Raw genomic sequence first — 16907 nt, forward strand, 5'->3', positions numbered from 1 at the left:
AACTCAGGTCTTTTCCACCCAGTTTGGGGAAGACGATGATTATATCAACTGAGTTGGTACCAACGACGAGGGCATTCCATTACAGACCGATAGGACTGGTCTTGCGCTGAGCGATACTCCTTCGAAACGCATTGACCAGAAAATGCAGTAAATAGTAATTTTTATTGTACATACCCCTATACAAAACACATTCAAGTAGGCGCCAGGGGTTTGTATTCAAAATGGCAGATCGATTTGATGAAATGATCAAAAATTGAAGATTCAAGGTTATGAATTTTCTTAGAGCGGCATATTCTTAAGCACCACTTTTACAACGGAAGGTTTGTAATTGTTTTTTCGCAAAACATCTAGAGCTATAAGACGTCAGTGTATCTATGTAAATTGCGTATATTATTTTCGGCTTTTTGGACACCATGGCAGAAGATTGAACCCCCCCCCCCTCCAGGAAATTCGGGATGTAAAATTATACATTTTTCTGCGGAAACAGGACGTTCATCATTTGGCCATGGCTTGCAAAAAAAGTCCACGCAAATTCCACCTGCCCCGTTGTGTGCGAACGACAGTAATCGTAAACGTTGCACATAAGAGTGAAAAACCAAAGGAATCATAGCGAGAGTTATTAAGACAAACGTGATATGCGATGGTAAAAGAAACTGACAGTGAAGATTCAGCCAGAAAAAATATGGTTTAGAAGGCTGTAGATTTAAATGTTTTTTTTTTTTTTTTTATTAGAATTGAAGCCTGATACATTTGTGAAGTGAACTGGGTGGGATGAGGTGTACCTAGCTTAGTTTAAAAATGAATTCTGTTAGTTAATTATTCATGATTCATTTTGTAAGAAGTTTAGGGAAATATATAAGCAGTTTCTAGACTAAGGCGCATTTAGGGCTAGAGCCTCAAGCTGCGAACAAATTTAGACTATGTATATAAAGTGCTTAGCATCATAATACACAGCCATTTCTGAATAAACAGATTATGATGCTAAGCACTTTATATACATAGTCTAAATTTGTTCGCAGCTTGAGGCTCTAGCCCTAAATGCGCCTTAGTCTAAATACATCATACACCATCAGGCATCTCTCATATTGTGGAGTTATACTTCATAACTGTTTTTGCCATCATTGCATCACTTGGGTACCTACCCACTCACTGAAGAAGGGCCAAATAGCCCTGAAACAGTGCTGTCTGGGTGGTGGTACCTATCTGAGAATAAGTAACACTAGTCTTCTCCTTAGGTGAAGCGTTACTTATTCGAAGTAGTGCAATATCATGGCAACTCGTTGTGAAGGTATTCACAATATGAGATATAACCTAAAACGATGCCACCTTAAAAATTTTCTGTTTATTCAGAAATGGCTGTGTATTATGATGCTAAGCACTTTATATACATAAGCAGTTTCTTTAAGAGAATGGTCAAACGTGAAACTTGCCTCCAAGAACAGCTTCAACTTTTTGAATTTCCACCACCAATTCCTTAAATGTCGATCTCCTGGTAATTCTCCAACGAAGCGAAGAAAGCTCAGTTCTCTGTTATTTCTTATAAAAAAGGGTCTACTGCTCTTATGCTCATCTTCGATGACACTCAGATTTGTAGAAAACGTCACATATCTTTATTGTAGATTACCCTGACTTCTAATCTCTCCTGACATTAAGACATCACAAATATTGCTTTCTCTGCATAAAAAAATAACTGGATTTTCTTTTTCTCTCTCTCGGCATTATTTTTCTTCTAAACAGTGGAAATCTTAAATCCGCCCTATCATGGCATATTCCCCCTACATCTGGGGTGGTGTCCTCAAAACCTTACTGTCCTCAAAAAAGAGGACAGTGAGGTTAATTAATGACCCATCTTTTCCAAAGTTTCTTCATTCCATCTCATAATCTTTCAGTGCTTTTTATATAGATTCTTCCATGAGCACTGGTATTTTCAATTTACATCTGTAAGTACACCTCTCCCCCGCTCTCCTCCAACCATTCTGAACACTTATAAGCAGTCAACATCCTTTCACTGCCTAGCTCCAAATGCACAGAACTAACTTTATCTCTTCCTCATTTATCCCTTGTACTTCTGTTCCATGCGACAAACTTCCTTCACGTATATTTCTCGAAAATAACAATCTACAGAAATTTCTTTCTAATGCGAACAAGTATTTTTTTATTTCTTCTAATAGGTCTCGTGGGTTGAGAAAATAACTGCAATAAATACACGAACTCGTATATATGACAAAGTTTTTAATAAAAAAAAAATTGATTCTTTGAGTATGGGGAGATGTTTGTAATAGCGTGGAACTGTGTCTCTCTAACATTACTTATTTTATCAAGGCATTCTGTATAAGAAGTTTCATGGCGCGGCTATTGCCTCTCCAATAAGTGCTTTTGTTGCTAATTTGGCCATGGAAGAGTTGGATTATAGGATTTTTAATGAGTCGGTTCTACTTCCACCCCCGCGTGGGCACGGAAACTTTATGTCGACGATACGTTCACCATTATATGAGGGGAGGAGAGGATGAAGTTCTCAATTCTCTTACTGGACTTCTTTTATTCGGTTTACTTCGAATGTGGAGGTAGAGGGTACCCTCCCTTTTTTTGATTTGTTTGAAGGGATAGTCCTGGAGTGAGACGAAAGTCTATAAGAACTCTATATGTCTGGGGTAACACGCGCATTAGAATACGGCACAAGCCAACACTCATCAATATAGCGGAATTAGAGCCCTACTAGATAGGGCTTGGTCCCACTGCACCACCCCCGATTGGAGGAAGTTAGACACGTCACAGTAGATATCCGAAAGTGGCTACCCTCAGAAGATTTTGGAAAAGCATATTCGGCAAGGGGAACAAAGGCACAAAGGCCTGTTGCTGCTGGGGGAGACTGCACGCAGTTGTGTTAAGGGTAAACACCCTACCCTGTACCAATCGAGGGTGCAAGTAAAACTGTATATGAGATAAAATTTCCGGATTATGGAGAGTGTTACTTAGAGGAGTCAGCGCATTGGTTTAAAGATCGTGTGGGGGGGAGCATATAAAAGCGGTGGAATCCGCTGATTATGGGCATTCTGCTGTGGCTTAACGGACGCCTCCGTAGCCAGGTGGGAAGGAGCAGCAGTGCGTAGCACACGCTTCTTGATTAGACCGGGGTTCGAGCCCGTCACCACCAAATACGGAGAATGCGGAAAGGTAAGGGAATGACCACCGCATATCCCGGAGCAATATGGCCTTAGTTGCTAATGCTCCTAAAAACCAAATAACAAACAATAACAGCTGTGGCTTAACACTTTTAAGAGGAAGATCATCTAATTTCTCTATACAACAATTATTGTTGATCGTTCGCGTATTGGCACCGACTGCCTCCTTTGTCCACGTTGACAAATAAAAAACAAAACAAAACCAAATTATGATATTAGGGTCACCCGTAAATGATTTCATCTACCCATATATTTATTTTGTGTATGTCCTCTGGTCAATTTGCCTATTTGCTGGACGAAAAAATCCCATTATCTGGGAGGAAAAACCTTACCCTCTACGCCTGAGACTAACTAACTGAGCCACGGAGTGACAAAAGAGGCAGTCGCCTTTGAAAGCTTCGGTGTCATTTTTATCATTTTTTAACTTCATAGTTGTATTATTTTGTCAGTGTATTTTATGTTATATTAAACGTACAGTTTTATCCCGTATCTAAGTTTTAATTTTAATTTTATTTTATTAAAGACTGTCATAGGTTATTGTCTTTATTTCAGTTACTATGTAAAGATATATATATATATATATATATATCTTTATATATATATATATATATATATATATATATATATATATATTCATCTCACGATTGGCTCCACACACAACCTCTGAGCAAGTTAAAAATGGCATAAGTGATCATTTGAATATATCCGTTGATGTATACCAACTACCCACAAAATGGCCTTCTTATTCATCTTTCAGATTAGACTGCAACAGTACCCAATATAAAATCCTGTGTCAGCCATCCACTTGGCCTCAAGGGCTCCTCATCAGGCCCTACTTTCAATCCTCGCCGCCCACCAGACTTCAGAGGCACAGCCAATCAAGCCACGGTCACATTCAGGGTCCAGTCAACCCCACTAGCTGACTCACTACCGAAATCATGAATGGAAGCCAATTCAAAATAATTCCTGTTAGGATATCTGAAAGAAACGCCTTAAAAAAAGAGAGAAAAAGACCGCAGAGGATACTAAGGAATATCCCCAGACATAATAGCATCTCTATATTCTATCAGAATGCACGTAGCATCCGTAACAAGCTTGAAACTGTAGAAGAGCTTCTACTTTCGCACAAGTTTGATGTGCTCTGCATAACAGAAACCTGGCTTGGCCGAAATGAGGAGCAATTTCCATATGCAGTGTCGGCTGGATATAATGTGATTCTCTGCTCCAGACAGGACAAAAGGGGAGGTGGAGTGGGACTCTTCTACAAAACACCGCACATACTTGTTACTAAGAATTATAATAGTCAGTCCACTAAGTTCGAAGGGCTAATTGTGTCATGCGTATTTAAATCTGCTCGCATTGATTTTGCAGTTATATACACCCCTCCAGGACCCGATGCTGAAACCGTCGACGAGATAACTAATTGGCTCATTCATGGGCTCCATCACTCAGCAAGGCATGTTATCTGTGGAGACTTTAACTTCTCCCCTCAACTTGTTCATCTTCAGTCCAGATTGCTAAATAACCTTCACCCATTAGGAATCCATCTGATTAATAATCTCCCGACCAGAGGTGATCACCATCTTGATCTTGTGCTATCATCAAGCAATTGTGAACTTGATTCTACAACAGAAATAGCTTTTCAATCTGATCACATGCCAATTTTAATTAACTTATATTTTCCGACTCCAAATTACAACGTCTCGACTCGGGTCCACACCAAGATAATAACGAGCCCAAAATTACTCAACATTACTAAATGTTTAGAAGCAGCCACTGCAATTCCTTGGAATGCACTTGAGCAATGTGATAATCAACTTGCCTTAGACCTTTTAACTCGCTGGCTCATCACAATTTCTAATTATGCAGCCTCAAAGAAAATAAGGATCTCTGAACGTACGAGAGGATGGTGGACTCCTGAGCTGAGCAACAGTTTTAAGCTTAAACAGGTACTGTACAAACAGTGGAAAATGACAGGACTAGTTCCAGACCGAATTGCGTACTCCAAAGGACGAGCAAACTTCAACCGCCTCAAGTCTCAAGCCATAAAATATCACATTGAAACCACACTTCATAAGGGCTGTCCACCATACCGACAGAAATACTGTGAACTCCCTCCACAGTTTGATCCCGAAAGGTGGATGGACTTTATTGCACGAGTTCAGCTAAACCAACATGAGCCCAGTGATATTCCCATGTCTGATGATGATATGCCCAGAGACGCACTTGAAACCATTGAATTAACAAGACAAGACCTTTTATCTGCGATTAATAAGTTGCCTGCAACTGGTACAGCGGGAATCGACAAAGTACCACAATTTATCATTAAATGTTTGAGCCCATTTCTAAGTGATCCCCTCCTAATAATTTTCAATAGCATATTAAAAGGAGAATTTTTTCCTCCAATATGGAATTTATATTCTGTTAGGCCACTCCCAAAAGTTTCCCAGCCAACTGAAGCCAGGCACTTTAGACCCATCTCTCGTTCCTCGTGTCTATTGAAATTACTTGAAAAAACAGTACTGAAAACACTTACCACGCACATTCTCCCGCACAGGCCCCAGCAAATTCATTATTCGTTGCAAGACAGATCAACAGTTAGTAACCTGATTATGACTACTAATGCAATCCTTGGATCATTTGAGGAGAAAGAAGAAATGGCAATCACATATCTTGATCTACAAGCTGCGTTCGATAGTGTTCACATCCCAGCCTTGCTCAAACTACTTCGAAATTACTATCACATCACAGGCCCAGTATTGAAGTTTCTGACATCCCTTCTTCAGAATAGAATCATCCAAATGTACATAGGAAAACAAAGGTATACTAGACAAATACAAACAGGCGTTCCACAAGGAGGAGTCCTGTCCGGAATTCTTTTCACTGCTATCATCTACCCACTAATACACAATAGAACAGATATGATATCATATGCAGATGATTTAAAGATCTTCACAAAAATAAAGTTGACCGATGAAGCCAAAAATGCCACAGTAACCATCAACAAGACTTTATCAGAAGTACGGCAGTACCTCACGAATTTTGACCTGCAAGTGAATCCTGAGAAATCTGCCATCATGGTATTCTCTCTTAAACCCATACCAACCATAATTCAGCCTGCGATTGACGGAGTCCCGATCCCCTGCGTTGAAAAGCAAAGAGATCTGGGTGTAATCTTCGACAGAAAATTACGATTCCATCATCATATAGACGAACTCTGTGCTAAATTCAACAAGAAACGGTGGGTTGCCAAGCAGCACTTGCTACACATTGACAACACAAACCTGATAAAAATGTATATCAGGATGATGGTTTTTGGAAGTATACTGTATGGAGTAGAGTTGTGGGGCTCAGCTGCAGACACCACAATTAAACCATTAAAAGCCGCTGAATACTGGCTCCTGAAGTGGGCAACCTGGAAGTGTCATCTCCCACCACAGCAGCGCACAACACCGATGGCCGACGCGCTGAATTTAACCAGGTTTTCAGCATTAATGCACGAGAGAAGACTCATCTTCACCGTAAAAATGATTTCCGGGAGAGTCTCAGCACCCAACGTTTGGGACACCGTGTGCTGGCGGATTCCCCAACCAGGTCTCCGCTCCACTCCCAAGCTTCTTGCTCTTCCTTCGAGACTACATTTGAAAGATCGGTTCCTCCCTTATCAGAAGCTCCACCTGGTTCAATCCTTGGATGCTGACTTATTTAAAATCATAGATGATAAAAAGTATAGACGGATCATCCTAGATCTGCACGTGGTCTCCACAACTACCAACTGATCTCAGATCGGTTTGGCGGGGCAAGAGACTCTCAGAAAACTGGACTCGAGGAAAATCTTTTGTTATCACAACTTGTTATTTTTGTATTAGTTTTCCTTTCAAGTCAATGTTATCTGCTATGAGTACTTTTTTTTTTTTTTATTAATTAATCTTTTAATTTTAATTAATATTTTAATTTTTTAATTTTAATTAATTTTTTAAAAATTAATCTTTATAATTCCGGCGAGGTTATCTCTGCCGTTTGTTAACCCCTGGCATGGTGCCGTGAAGGGTATTGTATGGTCGTGGTACCTGCGTGTACCGATGTACTGTACAATAAAGATCTTATTTATTTATTTATATTAAATCGTTTATTGGATATTTCTAGTTTTGCATAAAGACTGTGTGTGGGAGAAACATAGCAATCTTATCCATCCCAGACAGAATAACTGTGGCAAGGGGTTCACATATAATGAAATATTAACATACAGATAATAATAGAAAGATGAATAACAGTGAAAGGATGAAAGCTTAATAAGCGCAACAGAATAACTATTGATTAAGAGTTAAAAGAATTCTTTTAACCTTTTAAGAATTGTAATTATAATGAAAATCTTTTTTTCCTCTTAGCTTTCAACCTTTTGTTTAGAATATTCATAAAAAATATATTCCGGTGACTTTTTAAATTGCAGCTGTCCTTTCTGTTGTATCACCTGATAAACACGCTACGACAATTATACCTTTTGAAAGTCTATGAGATTTTGCCGTTCCCCATTATCGGTCTCTACTCGAGTCACACGGCTCTCCTGAGTATACCTCTTTGATTTTCATATTCTAAACAATCTCTTTGATTTTCGAGTTAATTTTCAATTACTGCATGTATCATCATCATTATATCGCCTTCCTAGAATATTAGTCTAGATCCATCCCTCATGAAACTCCAAAACTGTTTAAACATGCACTGATAATAGTTATTGTATTTGTAACACTTATAATAATAAATTTATTATTTCTAAAAATTTATAATCCTTGTGACAGTTTCTATATCATTGTATGAGTATAATAAATAGAATTTCATTTAAATATTTTTAATTATTTATTTATTTTTTTAGATTAACTTTGCTAATAGTAAATAATGAAAGTTATATTTGGACATTATGTCCTACTTTCATTCTATTCTAATCCAGGATTCGTTTTTTATTACCCGACTTATCTTTTATTATATTGACCCTGTTTACTCCTCACCTTGTGCTGAATATTCTGTTGCCCTGACATATAAAACGAAGTAACCGTTAACTGAGGATGAGAGATGAATAATAAGCCTGAAAATTACAATTTTATTAAAAACAAACAAACAAAAAAAGTTATTTAAAATATATTATTAAGTTTTCTCGTTTATATTACCCTGAATGCCTGTTGAATTTCATATTACTGGAGTGAAAGATAGACTTTCAAAGATAGACAACGCGCTTCTTCATTAAAGTTTGCGTAGATGCGCATTTATCCGTTTAAACGTCAGCGTGTATTTATTCGATTTAAGTTGTTGCTTTCAAAATTAATCCAAGATTTACAATCCGCTAGGAGGCGTTCTTGGTGGAATAACAGCGAGTAATAGTTGATGTCGGTCAGTAAACCGCTTTCGTTGGAGACTTCAGGCTCTGTCACCTAGGAAACGAGGCTAACAAACAGTGAGCGATGTTTTGCTGGTTTCCCTTTATTAGAAGGCTTAGCAGTCACGCAGGATACATAGTTAAGTTAGCGCGGTAAGCGGTTTGCATGTCCATGTGAAGTGTGGGTGAAGAGAGAACCAGAAGGGAGAGAAGTTTATGGTACCCTAATCATGGCAAGATAAGGTAACATTTTATTCCGTTATTCGCAATCACTAATATCTGCACGAGTAGTCTTTAGAGCATATTTAGCGCGTGTTTGCTGATACAGGTTTACACTTTGTGCACGTTCACACAAACTGATTCAGTGACAACACTGCTCACGCTTTATTTATTCTTTGTTTTTGTACTGTGGGGCAGTGTCATAGCCATTCTGTTGAATGGACGAAACACTGGCTAAAATTATATCTAATTTCCAAAGGAAGCAGATCGTTCACGTGTTAAAAGCAAAGGAACGAACACATTTTAACGAAAATTAGAACAGCCGCCTGGGAACCCTGAAAATAATAGGAAATTCAAAGAGGGATTTCCTATTATTTTTAATCTTGTCATACAGTTATCACGTTTTAGGTCGGTACATTTTCCCTCTACCTGTTGGGCCATAGTTACGAATTTTACACTTGAGTTCGTGTACTGGATTTTGCTTTTCTATATAACATTATTCGCACAGCGGTTTCATTGGTAATGCAATTGAGTTTGTATCAACGTGCATAAGAATTAATTAACTTTTGAATTAGCTGATATTTTTAAATTAGTAACATAGAATAGCTGTTACTCAGACGAAAACCATGATAATTGCTATTAATTTTCCATTTTCATGCTTAAAAAAAATCTACTCTGTAAGAATAAGCCTTCCTCCTTCCTTCCCTCTGACTTCTCTGTCAACTACGTACAGGCTTTTCGAAGGGAGGGAAGCGCGGTGGATTCAATGGATCCAGCAGTCGAGGAGGAGAAACAGTCAATGCTTTCAACAGTTGACAGTTCTGAATCTTGCATATTTCTTAATATATATTAAAATATTATTAATATATATGAAGAATTCTTATCGTAGCCAGCTTCTTTTCATTATCCAAACTCTTTCATTAAAAAAAAAAAAAACGAACGTAAACAAAAATCGCAAAATCATCTCTTTCTAATTAAAAATCTTGCAAACTCAATTAGAAAACCTGTCTATGGCATAAAGTAAATTTGCTAAATCACCTGGCACCAGCACTGCACTAAAACTGAAATCGTTTAAAAGATTCACTTTTCACCTTTAACCACTATCGTATGTGTGTTAAGCGCTAAAGCAACTAATGTTATGAGGCATCAGTATATTGTGCTGGTAAATTGCCTGTGTTCTCTGGTCTCGGTTTGCCTGTTTTGCTGGACTAAGAAACACGCGGAATTTTTGTGAGCTTTTTGCGCGAGACTCGGGTGTTTTTCATCCAGCAAACACCGAACCGAAGAATGTCAACACGTTTTATGGTATTCTTCCGTTCGCAATTACATGAAAAAATATACTGGTACCTCATAGCCTTAGATGCGTTGCCACGTCTAACCGGACATCCAACAAGCTCTACTATACATTGCTCTCTCTCTCTCTCTCTCTCTCTCTCTCTCTCTCTCTCTCTCTCTCTCTCTATATATATATATATATATATATATATATATATATATCAGGCAATTTTTACTGTCAGACCTTGTATTGTGTGGATTTGAGTTCTAAATGGGACCGCTACCATGCATGAGGCAATTACCCCAGTCAAAACACTGAGGATGGGGTGAAAGAGAAATTTTTCATGAGAAAAGGTCATGATAAGGAGAAATTTAAAGTTTTGCCGAGGCGATCAAATAATTGTGCCACGTATTCGTACTGATCTACACTCACTGGCCAAAAAATTAAAATTTTATTCAATAACTAGTAAGACCGCCTTTAGCTCGAATTACAACGTACATGCCATGCTATGAATTCCATTAGGTGTATAAGGGAGACTACTACCAGCTTTGCCGACCGGGCTAGCCGAGTGGGTAAAGTACCTGCCCGGCAACCCAAAGGTCGCGGGTTCGATTCCCGCCTCGGGCTTGGATCAAAGTACTGCAAAAACCTTGGGAGGTGCAATATGGCCACAGAAGCCGATGCGCCAACAACTACCAAATCAAAAAAAAAAAAAAAATCTACCAGCTTTGACCAATCTTCCATCAGGATATCTGTTAGCTGCCTAATTATGGTTGGTAGAGATCTCCGAAGCCGAATTGCCTTTTCCAACATATCCCAGATATTCTGAATTGGGTTCAGATCTGAAGAATTAGGCAGACAGGGTAGATATTGGAAATCTGTTTCCGAGTGCTCCTCGAATCATTTAGATACAATTTTTTCATGAAGAATAGTTGCGTTTTCGTCTTAAAAGAGTCCATTGAAATTCGGGTAAAAATGAAGCATTGCAGGTTGAAGTTAGCCCACGACAGAAAGATATTCATCGGAGGTAATACGACCTTCTTTCTACAGGTATGACAGTCCGGATAAACAGAACGTACCCCAATATCATGATTTTCAATATACAAATTGTCTCGTGACCACCACTCAAGAGGGCCCTTTTGCGGCGCGCAATTGGTAGGATCACCGTCCTCCTCACCGGGTGGTAAAGACCTCAATTCCAGTGCCGTCCATGATGTGAGGAATTTTTATGGTCCTTTTTCACAACGTGGCTGAGTTGAGTTGGTCGGTCTCAAGAGAGGGTAGCATGTTTTTTCTCCCGGAAACTCGGGTTTTTCGTCCAGTATACAAAATATCGACCACAGAACACGCAATTTACAGACAGTATATAAGGAGCAACATGGCCTTAGTCGCTGATGCTCCTAAAACCCTACGAAAACACTCTCGTGTCCAGCACTCAAGCGGCTCCAGCCTCTTGAGTGGTGGACACGAGACAGTCTGGATGTATGGCTTCATGAGGTTTATGCCACACTTTCACACTCTCACTCTACCACCCATTGGTGGAAAAAAGTGTAAATCGTAACTCTTAAATGCACGTGGTTTTTTTTTTTTTTTTCTCTCTCTCTCTCACTGTTTCACAGTCTGGTCTTGGATTTGACAGCACGACTGCAGTAGAATCTTTCGACTTTTTTACAGCACGAAGTGGCTTTCGTATAGGCATGCGACTATCAAATTCCAGATTCTGTAACATCCGCTGCATACGCCGGTTGGAAATAGGTATTTCTCTTCCTAACCTGAATTTTTCAGCCATTTTCTTTTTTTCTGAATTCTGATGCACAATTTGCTTTAAATTACCGCGGTCTTTTCCTTCTTGAATGACGACCTTCGCCACATTTCTTTCTTTCAGAGTTTCATTCTCTTTTTGTCTTCACTCATTGTATAATTTAAAGATGGTTGCTTTCGACACGCCAGTAATTTCCTTTCTCAATTGTGGCTCCTGCTAAACGTGCTCCAACAATAACATCTTCCTGGATATTAGAAAAATCATCCGTCTTCCCCATGACCGGATCAAGAAAAAAGCCCCAGGAAAATGTACGTTATTTATCTTGTACATTAACAATGAACATGAAACGTACATTAACTTGTGACCAAAGTATATTTTCATAATGTACGTTTAATGATCTTTTGACGCCAGTTGCAGAAAGTTTCTAATTTTTTGATCAGTGCTTGTAGTTGAAATTGTTTCCAATGTACTGTACAATATATATATATATAGCAGGAGCCACAATTTACTATTTAACCAGCGTTTTAACGTACCTGAATCAAGAGAAGCTTCTACACATACTTGTAAAAGGAATTTTAAAATGATTGGAACTTAATTAGATTTCTCATTACACAAAAAAGGTTCCTGCGTTCTTTTATTTATTTATTATTGTTTAATTCATTCGACATTACAATCTCCGCTCTGGAACAGTGTGTGTGTTGAAGGGGTATAAATTATAAAACAATAGGGTTAACTGGAGTTACAGAATTTGGAATTGCGGTACACGATTTTTATGACATTACGTTATTATAATTATTTCTTAATTATAATGACAGTATGCTACTGCAACATGATCTAGAAAAGTTGGGCAGATAGGCCGAGAAGTGGCAACCGAAGTTTGACAAATGCAAAGTAGTGCATATAGATAGAAGAAACCTCAGAGAAACGTACCAACTGTGTGGTACTACACTTAGGGTGGTAGAAAATGAAAAAGACCTTGGAGTAATTGTGCAGTCAGATATGAAGTTTTCTGAGCAGTGCAGACAGGTTGCCAAAGCAGGTCATGGGGTTTTGTCAATGATATGCAGGAATTTTGCTAACAGGGAGAAGGAGGTGATTATCCCCTTGTATAAGGCAATGGTCAGGCCACACCCTGAGTACTGCATACTGCATACAGGTCTGGAGGCCTCATTTTGGGAAGGATGTAGAGTTGCTAGAACGAGTACAGAGAAGTGCAACAAGACTGGTGAGGGAACGAAGGGGTTTTCTTACCAAGAAAGGCTAAAGTTCTGCAAATTGTAGCAGCGGTTGGAGACTAGGCACCTGCGAGCTGATCTGATTGAATGTATAAGAAGGTCTTGAATGGGTTGAGCATGCTCAATTCTGATGGAATTCTTCCTCTTGCTTAGATTACTAACCTGAGGGGACATAAATTCAAATTGAGGAAAGACAGTTGTAGAATAGATGTGCGGAAGTTTGCCTTTATTGCCTTTGGTGGTTGAGCGTTGGAACAAACTTCCGTCTGCCGTTGTGGAAATTGATAGCTTAAATTCAAGGAAGAACTGGACAAACTTTTAGAGCCAATGGATGTGTGAAATTAATTTTTTTTTTTTTTTTTTTGGCTGATGCTGTATGAGCTTTCTTTCTTACATCACATGCCTCTACTAATGCTAATAACAATGATGCTACTAGTTAACATCATATTGACCAATATGTTTTTCACTGGTAGCAGTGATGAAAAATGCAGCTGTATCTGTTGGTTGGTTGTTGTAGAGATTTAGGCACATCAGCAACTTAGGGCATATTGCTCCCTATTAATATGTCAGTAATATTAAAGAATTAAAAAAAAGCAAAGCATTTCTGTTTCATAGATACAATTAACCATGGAATTACTAAGGATGTTAATTTTGTAGGCGCAATTTTTTTGGAATGCCATCCAATTTCGATGTGATCTCCCAATTGCACTGGTTCTTGCCTACTGGTTAACCTTCTAAGTGTCCAGTACTACATGCTGAGGAATGCGTTTACGTTGGGCCTGGTTCTGAAAACAATACGACGGAAGCATACAAGGCGATTGGAGCAATACAGATTAATGTACTGCTCGCAGACTGCTAACAAGAGCTCCCAATATATGTTTCTTTTAGTTTCCTGCAGCTTATGTTCCCAGCTGATCCCAACGGCCATTCAAATCTTCATGAACATCCATTCCTTTAAAGGGTTCTCCATCCAAGTGGATTATGATGTTATTGTTTTTTCAGTCTGTTCATAAAGATAATGAACAAAGTTTTTCTGGATCCACTTCAAAGCCTTTAGTTTTGAGGAAATCTGAAAACTGTGCTGTTTCATGGGAAGGGACGTGAGGAGTAGGCTTCTTTATTGTCTTATGAGCGGATGGACATTTTAGGTCGTCTACGTAAGAAATGAACTCGCTGTGCTTTGACAGGAAGATATCCCACACTGCAGCAAAAAAGGGTTGTGTAAACAGGATCCCCTCCATGCAGAAAATCTCTGTTTAATTGAAGTTTAAGAATGTGTCATCCTGCTTCCTAATAATTCTATGATTCGAGATTACCTGTTTAAATAAAGGGAAGTAATTAACCAATTATCCTGAAGTGGTTTTCTGGAGATAATATTCCGCATATTCCCGAGTGCCAAGTGGTCAATCCCTCTACTGTACATTCATGGAGGACTCGCGAGATCTAGGCAAATTATCGCGCGTGTAACCCCAACTAAAACAGATAACTGAGAAATTATTCATGCATTGCCAGTTTTTTCCCGTATGAAATTTTCTTCACATTAGATCTACCTATCCTGAACTCCTAAAAAGGAAAACTTTACCGAACTATTGGACTCCTACAACAGACTCTGACTCGGATAGCAGCTCTGCATCCTACCATTGTTTCGCGCATAATGGCATTTAGCTGCCGTTGCGCCGTAAAACCTCCGCCGTAAAACAACAACATAGCAACTCTGGTGCACATGCGTCATCGGAGATCCATCATAGCGACCACTGTCTGGGACTGACTTGTGGGAAGTGATCAGACTGACCTTCTGGACAGGACATTGTCCTACCTTTGGCCAGACTATGATGCTGACTTCACCGGACTGAAAGGAAACGCATCGGATTCAACCAAATGCAGCCTTTCTGCTCTGCTTGTGCGCTATTTGGCGACCAGTATCCTCCTCCCTGGCGGGGGGGACCAGACTCCTGCTCTCTCCCCCTTGCCGCCCACTTTTCCTTCTGGTGGGGCATGGCCTACCTACTGTCACTAACTAGCAATTTAACCGTGCAAATTGAACCTCGTCTATGAACTTTCGGCTTCCAACCTAGCAGACATTTTTTTTTTTTTTTCGGTCCTGGCCACTGAAATCTCAGGAAATTAGATGGTAGGACCTGCCAGAGTAAAATTCTTAGACTAATGGGTACCTGGTCTGCCTCCACGTGTGGACAACGTTGGGCCTCAGCAGGGGTCTAGCGGCTAAATGGCCAGAGGAACAACGGTACACAACATTACACAACTACATGATCCACACACTTTTAAATCTCTGGCCTTCCCAGCAAACTGGTACACCTACAATGAAAGCAACGCGGAGATGGGGAAAACCCCTGGTGCCGTTTGACATCAACAAACTTTACATCTACCCATTACATCTTATCCAAAACAACAACTGTTCCACAAAAAGAAAGAGTGGGAGAGAAAATGTTGTCTCAAGTTCGTTGTTTCGGTTTTGTTGGTACACCAAATGTACCAACACCAGTGTCAACGTTGACTTTGGCATTTATTCATTAATCTTTTCTTGCTATTTCATCTAGTACACTACGAACAAATCCGCCATCCTCATTTTCAGAAAGACGTGAACATTCTTGAGTCTGTTCTCAGGAGAGATCTGTGATGGTGTGGGGATGGGCTCCCACCCACAGCACCTTCAGCCATTACAACTAATATTATTTGGGGACTACTGCGACTGAAAGGAGATTCCTTGGGTTCTTCTAGACACTGTTGTCCTTGCCCAGTGATTCCGAAGAATAGGTATACCAACAGAAAGCATTAATCTTCCTTTCACCCAGTCTAAGAAATAACGTGGACTTGAATTTTATTGCTTAGCTGGGACGCACTTCTACTTTCTCCCACTAGAGGTTTCAGAACGGTATATTGTAAAACTCAGCGTAGCTTTAACTTAAGTGAAATTATGATAAGGGGATTAGTTTAATTGTGCTTATGCATCCGTGAATGTCATCCTTTTGTTTATATAAACGTTGTTTTTTAAGTTTTTCCTGCATTTCACATTGTTTAAATGCTTTGTTTTCTTATATGTACTAACTGGAACAACAGTTCTATGAATTTGTTGTTATTGGTTAATTTTCTGTTAAGTTCATTTAAAAAAAAAAAAGTCTGTGCACGAAACAAATAATGGTGTACATGGGTGAAATGCGATTTACCGATTATATATAATTACGCAAACTATTATGTAGTGTTATGCATAACATATTCTTAATTTCATGAGTTTAAAAGTAGGATAGGCTGATTTCTTAGAATGCAAAATGATGAGTGTGCGAACGTTTATTCAGAACATTGCCAATTCGCTCTTTCCAACAGGAATCCTAACTGAAATTGTTGGTGCATAGTTTAGATTCTCAACAAAGCTTAAATATCCGACACTAGCTTATTTTTAAATAATTTAATGAAATACGAATGTTTGGAGGCAGAAGGACAAAAATGATCGCATGTCCCAAGAACCAACCATGCTCTAGCACAGCCTGTTCCATTTTACAGTTGCGCGAGTGTTGCAGGTTCACTTTTTTCGATCTATGTTTCATTGAACCCGTCTGCAGAGAGTTCCTTGATACGATCAGTGGCCACGCTCCGCTGCTTTTCAGACATACTACGGAACTTTCTCGCAGAACAATACAAATAACAGAACACTGTGCTCGTGCTTTGGAGCATTAACACGCGAATTAATAAATCGGTGCCAATTTTACTGTTATATTATGCTTATCAAACTCTTCAACAAGACCTGCAGCTGTTAGTTAATTCCTTTTGCTTTTTTACATTTACTTCAATATTTGCGAAATCCAGAAAATGCGAAAATACTAAAATACACAGAAGGTGGGTAAATAAA

The 16907-nt window shown here is 39.1% G+C and overlaps 1 protein-coding gene across 1 annotated transcript in view; it reads left to right on the forward strand.

Annotated features, from left to right (window-relative positions):
• The first annotated feature begins 8698 nt into the window (after positions 1-8698).
• The window catches only part of LOC150083073 (uncharacterized), a 55832-nt gene continuing 47623 nt past the window's right edge, over positions 8699-16907 (forward strand). Inside the window, exon 1 of the mRNA XM_090377013.1 lies at positions 8699-8793. The gene's annotated coding sequence lies outside the window, so the exon portion shown is untranslated. The remainder of the gene's footprint in view (positions 8794-16907) is intronic.

Source organism: Mastigoproctus giganteus, chromosome 7 (genome assembly GCF_048544385.1).
Source record: "Mastigoproctus giganteus isolate SK-2022 chromosome 7, ASM4854438v1, whole genome shotgun sequence".
NCBI classification, from domain to species: domain Eukaryota; kingdom Metazoa; phylum Arthropoda; class Arachnida; order Uropygi; family Thelyphonidae; genus Mastigoproctus; species Mastigoproctus giganteus.